Source organism: Oncorhynchus tshawytscha, linkage group LG05 (genome assembly GCF_018296145.1).
Source record: "Oncorhynchus tshawytscha isolate Ot180627B linkage group LG05, Otsh_v2.0, whole genome shotgun sequence".
NCBI lineage: Eukaryota > Metazoa > Chordata > Actinopteri > Salmoniformes > Salmonidae > Oncorhynchus > Oncorhynchus tshawytscha.
The window spans coordinates 42650857-42656856 of record NC_056433.1 but is presented as its reverse complement, the minus strand read 5'-3'; the positions used below and the strand labels follow the sequence as shown (position 1 = coordinate 42656856).

At 44.9% G+C, this 6000-nt stretch overlaps 1 protein-coding gene across 3 annotated transcripts in view; it reads left to right on the top strand.

Annotated features, from left to right (window-relative positions):
• The first annotated feature begins 4162 nt into the window (after positions 1-4162).
• LOC112235962 (E3 ubiquitin-protein ligase RNF13) overlaps positions 4163-6000 on the top strand; it is an 86211-nt gene continuing 84373 nt past the window's right edge. The window contains exons 1-3 of one of the 3 annotated variants that reach the window (XM_024404523.2): positions 4163-4369; positions 5281-5429; positions 5598-5643. The gene's annotated coding sequence lies outside the window, so the exon portion shown is untranslated. Of the gene's footprint in view, positions 4370-4515; positions 4701-5280; positions 5430-5597; positions 5644-6000 lie in introns of those variants that run through there. The other 2 variants (XM_024404521.2, XM_024404522.2) reach the window with 2 other exon arrangements.

Here is a 6000-nt window from a genome sequence, read left to right as displayed (position 1 = left end):
TGCAGGGCCAAAGTCACCATCCAGCCAGGACAGGTTGTGCAGGACCTTAGTTTGAGACCTCCAGTGCGCCTCCACGGCCCGGTCTGTCCTGTGCCTCCTCCGAGGACCAGGCTGTCTCTCCGTCTCCTCCCTCCAGGCTCTCCCTCCAGTCAGGAGCTGCCAGAGTCTCCCTCCAGTCAGGAGCTGCCAGAGTCTCCCTCCAGTCTCCCTCCAGTCAGGAGCTGCCAGAGTCTCCCTCCAGTCAGGAGCTGCCAGAGTCTCCCTCCAGTCTCCCTCCAGTCAGGAGCTGCCAGAGTCTCCCTTCAGTCAGGAGCTGCCAGAGTCTCCCTCCAGTCAGTCGCCCTTCACTCCGGCACTGCCAGAGTCGCCCGTCAGTCAGGAGCTGCCAGAGTTGCCCTTCACTCCGGCGCTGCCGGAGTCGCCCTTCACCCTTTACTCCCGCCTGTCCGGCGCTGCCGGAGTCTCCCGTCTATTCGGGGCCCGCTGCGAGGGTCCCCAGTCCGAGGTCGGCGGCGAGGGTCGCCGCTTCAAAGGCGCCACTTAAGTGGGCCAAGACTATGGTGGAGTGGGGTCCACGTCCTGCGCCAGAGCCGCCACCGCGGACAGATGCCCACCCAGACCCTCCCCTATGGGTTTAGGTTTTGCGGCCTGAGTCCGCACCTTTTGGGGGGGGGGGGTACTGTCACGTCCTGACCTTAGTTCCTTTTTTTATGTCTCTATTTTAGTTTGGTCAAGGTGTGAGTTGGTGTGGGCATTCTATGTTTTGTGTGCTATGTTTTCTATTTCTTAGTGTTTTTGTTGCACCTTGCAAAACTGTTTGTTTGTCAGTTTGTTGTTTTGTTCAGTATTCATTCTTTATTAAATTATTATGAATACGTACCATGTTGCACTTTGGTCCTCTTCTCCCGACGACAATTGTTACAGTTACAATACATTCACTCTATTACAATAAGCTGCCATGTCTTTAACATGAAACAATAACGCATTACACCATCATTTGATAATTTCCTCATTATTCAGTTGAGGTATTAATCTTTAATTGATGTCGGAGATGCACGGTGCCAAACGCTGCATAAATATTTTACATATGACTATCAACGTGTAACTGTTTTAATCATTGCGGACTGTCGCCAACATTTGACATAGCAAAGATTGTTCAGAAGTCAGTGATATAGGGAAACTGGTTGACAATTACATTGGTAGATGTTTTTATGATTTTTTAATGCTTTTCACAGATGGATTCAAGGACCCAGATAGTGAACGTATAGGAGCTGGTGTTTACAATTCTGAATTTGGTGTACAAATATGTAGAAGACTAACAGATGAACTGTCAACACACTCAGTTGAACTGTTGGCGATAGTAGTTGCCCTCCAGTGGGTGGAGCATGTACAACCTATTAGAATTATAGTGTGCTCAGATTCTCTGTCTGTATTGAAAAGTTTATCATCAGGAAAATCTAATATGAATGATCTACTATTGGAGGTATTAATGTTATTATGGAGAATTGAGACGGAGAAGTAGTGAGATTCTCCTGGGTCCCAGCACATTTGGGTGTTGAAGGGAATGAAATTGTAGACCAGTTAGCCAAAAGAGCTTTGAAACGAGATATAATTGATATTAATGTTCCACTGGGTAAAGGTGAGGCCAAATGTAAAGTTAGAGCCATTTTGATATGTGCAACCAGAGGAAAAGAAACTGTGCAACTGAAAAATACCTCTACACCTCCTTTACGCCACACACAGAGACTCTACCCCACCCTCCATTTGGTAAATCTGCCCATAATTATATACTCCTGAATCCTTCTTACAAGCAAACACTAAAGCAGGAAGTACCAGTGACTTGCTCAATACGGAAGTGGTCAGATGACACAGATGCTATGCTACAGGACTGTTTTGCTAGCACAGACTGTAATATGTTCTGGGATTCATCCAATGGTATTGTGGAGTATACCACCTCAGTCACCAGCTTCATCATCAAATGTCGTACATATCCCAACCAGAAGCCATGGATTAAGTCAACATCTGCAACGAGCTAAAAGCTGCTGCTTTCAATGAGCGGGACACTAATCCGGACACTTATAAGAAATCCCGCTATGCCCTCAGACGAACCATCAAACAGGCAAAGCGTCAATACAGGACTAAGATTGAATCCTACTGCACCGGTTCTGACGGTTGTCAGATGTGGCAGGGCTTGCAAACTTTTATGGACTACAAAGGGAAACCCAGCCACGAGCTTCCCAGTGATGTGAGCCTACCAGACGAGCTAAATGCCTTATATGCTCGTGTCGAGGCAAGCAACACTGAAGCATGCATGAGAGCATCAGCTATTCCAGACAACTGTGTGGTCACACTCTTTGAAGCCGATGTGAGCAAGACCTTTAAACAAGTCAACATTCACAAAGCTGGGGGGCCAGACGGATTACCAGGACGTGTACTCAAATCATGCCCGGACCAACTGGCAAGTGTCTTAACTGACATATTCAACCTCTCCCTGACTGAGTCAGTATAATCCACAGGTTTCAAACAGACCACTGTCCCTGGCCCCAAAAAGTGAATGTAACCTGCTTAAATGATTATCCCTGAAGTGCTTTGAAAGGCTGGTCATGGCTCACATCAACACCATCATGCCAGAAACTCTAGAACCACTCCAATTTGCATACCGCCCCAACAGATCCACAGATGACGCAATCTTAATCGCACTCCACACTGCCCTTTTCCCACCTGGACAAAAGGAATACCTATGTGAGAAAACTGTTCATTGACTACAGCTCAGCGTTCAACACCATATTGCCCACAAAACTCATCACTAAGCTAAGGACCCTGGGACTAAACACCTCCCTCTGCAACTGGACCCTATACTTCCTGACGGGCGGCCCCCAGGTGGTAAGGGTATGCAACAACACATCTGCCAAGCTGATCCTCAACACTGGGGGCCCTCAGGGGTGTGTGCTTAGTCCCATCCTGTACTCCCTGTTCACCCACGACCACGTGGCCAAGCATGACTGATCACCGACAACGATGAGACAGACTATGGGGAGGAGGTCAGAGACCTGGCAGTGTGGTTTCAGGACAACAACCTCTCCTTCAATGTGAGCAAGAGAAAAGGGCTGATCGTGGACAATAGGAAAAGGAGGGATGTCCTTGTCCCATCACACTCTAGCGATTCCTGTTACGGGCTGGGCGCATTCACAGTGACTTTGGTCGCCAGTTGTACGGTGTTTCCTCTGACACATTGGTGCGTCTCGCTTCCGGGTTAAGGGAGCCGTGTGTGAAGAAGCAGTGCGGCTTGGCAGGGCCGTGTTTCGACCTTTGTCTCTCCAGAGTCCATACGGGAGTTGCATTACTGCCTGGTATGGCAACTGCTCGGCATCTGACCATAAGGCGCTACAGAGGGTAGTGCGTACGGCCCAGTACATCATTGCGGCCAAGCTTCCTGCCATCCAGGACCTACAGTTGAAGTCGGAGGTTTACATACACCTTAGCCAACTACATTTAAACTCAGTTTTCACAATTCCTGACATTTAAACCTAGCAAAAATGCGCTGTCTTAGGTCAGTTACCACTGTATTTTAAGAATGTAAAATGTCAGAATAATAGTAGAGAGAATGATTTATTTCAGCTTTTATTTCTTTCATCACATTTACAGTGGGTCAGAAGTTTACAAACACTCAATTAGTATTTGGTAGCATTGCCCTTAAATTGTTTAACTTGGGTCAAACGTTTCAGGTAGCCTTCCACAAGCTTCCCACAATAAATTGGGTGAATTTTGGCCTGTTCCTCCTGACAGAGCTGGTGTAACTGAGTCAGGTTGGTAGGCCTCCTTGCTTGCACATGCTTTTCCAGTTATGCCCACAAATGTTCTATAGGATTGAGGTCAGGGCTTTGTGATGGTCACTCCAATACCTTGACTTTGTTGTCCTTAAACCATTTTGCCACAACTTTGGAAGTACGCTTGGGGTCATTGTCCATTTGCGACCAAGCTTGAACTTCCTGACTGATGTCTTGAGATGTTGCTTCAATATATCCACATCATTTTACTGCCTCATGATGCCATCTATTTCGTGAAGTGCACCAGCCCCTCCTGCAGCAAAGTTAAACTGTGATTTACCACACACTCCAGCACAGTTGGTGACGATATGCACCTTTAACTTTTGTTTGCGGACCACCATTATATCATAGAAGAAGAACAAGAAGAGGAAGCTAGCTAGGGATTATTGTTGACATTCTGTCGTACTTTCATGTCTAACTAACGGAATTAAATTATTGGAAATTATTGCGATTCTATTGATAGATAGTAAATAATTCTAATATCCATATTAGTAGCATCTTTTTTTTTTTTTAAACAGATGAAACTTCGGTCTGATTTAAAGGTAAGGATCCACGATCTAGCTAACTGTTATAGCATGTGTAGCTAGCGTTGATTGCTAGCTAACGTTAGCAACGCAAACTATGCTTGTGGCTAGACTCGAGGCATGTCATGATGTAACGTTAGCCAGTAAAGATTCCGACCCGTACGCTTGTTTATAGCTGCATTGGGGTCGGGTAGATTTCCTGTTTAGATTAAGACACCACGGAGTCGGCGCGAGATATGACTCGGAAAACGTAATTTGAGAAATAGCCTTCTCATCCCTGGATTACAATTTGCAATTGGGATAGTGGGACAATTCTGTGTACAACGCGATTTCTCATCCCTGGATTGAGGTACGTTTTGTGAGCCACATCTCACGCCATCTCTGCAGTGTTTGAAACTAAGGAAGTATGTCCAAACCCAGTGCAATTTTAAGCAAGTGTAGAGTCAAAATATATTCTGGCTTCAAATGTAACAGTTGCCTAATTGTATTTTAGCGTGCTAATAATGGCAGTTTGCTTCATTGGGTATGTTTAGAAGGCTTGCAATAGTTTGCGAAACAGGGTTGGACCAGATTTTCCACTTTGCCACTGTGTTTATGTTAGCAAGATAGAGGATTTGTGACTAGCATAACATTAGCTCGTAAATTCTCACTTGCCAAATGAAGATCACCAAAGGCAAATTATAGTTTGGCTAATTTAATAGGTTGTCATCCAAGAAGGCCATGTGCAGTGTTGGGGTTAAAGCGTTACAGTAATAATATAACTTAGTTATTGTTCCAGTTTGAGTAATAACACTGATAAAAAATGCTACTCTTATCATTCCCTTCCTATTACAGTTATTGTGATATTTGTGATTAATATTCCCTCTCTGTTGGAGCAATATTTAAAAATCCCCTTGCCCCAGATTCTAATTGTTTTCGTCCTCACCAAGTTCCTGATTACGCAGGCACGCACTACTAGTGAGGGAGATGAAAAATGGCAGAAGCATCGAAAACATTGACTTTATCAGCATGGAAGTACTCCCATTACTTCAATTTGGTAGGACAAAGTGACAAGAATATTACTGTAAACTGTGCCCAGGTGAGAAACTACTTGAAACACAATTTCCAATATCTTGAAGCACCTGTAAAGGCAACACGCCAACACATAATGTATAGTGAAAGACCCCTGAGACCTGACCACTGTTGCTGAAGATGATTGTAGGCATCCCTTCATCCAAACAGTTAAGGCTTGATTTTAATCTTTCAGTAGGACAGGCTGTAACCCTTGGAGAGCTGAACAAGCTTGTAACTGGGTATGTATTAAGGGAAATGCTGCCCTTATCCATGTTAATTTAAGCTACTTGTGCTGGTGTATAGGCCTACATAATTTTGACATTGTTTTACTCCCAGGGAGTAATATGTAAAGGTATTATAAACTGGGTGGTTTGAGGACAGAATGCTGATTGGCTGACAGCTGTGGTATATCAGACCATATACCACAGGTATGACAAAACATTTATTTTTACTGTTCTGTTTACATTGGTAACCAGTTGATAATAGCAATAAGGCACCTCGGGGGTTTTGTGATATATTGCCAATATACCACAGCTCATGGCTGTGTCCAGGCACTCCTCGTTGCATCGTTCATAAGAACAGCCCTTAGCCGTGGT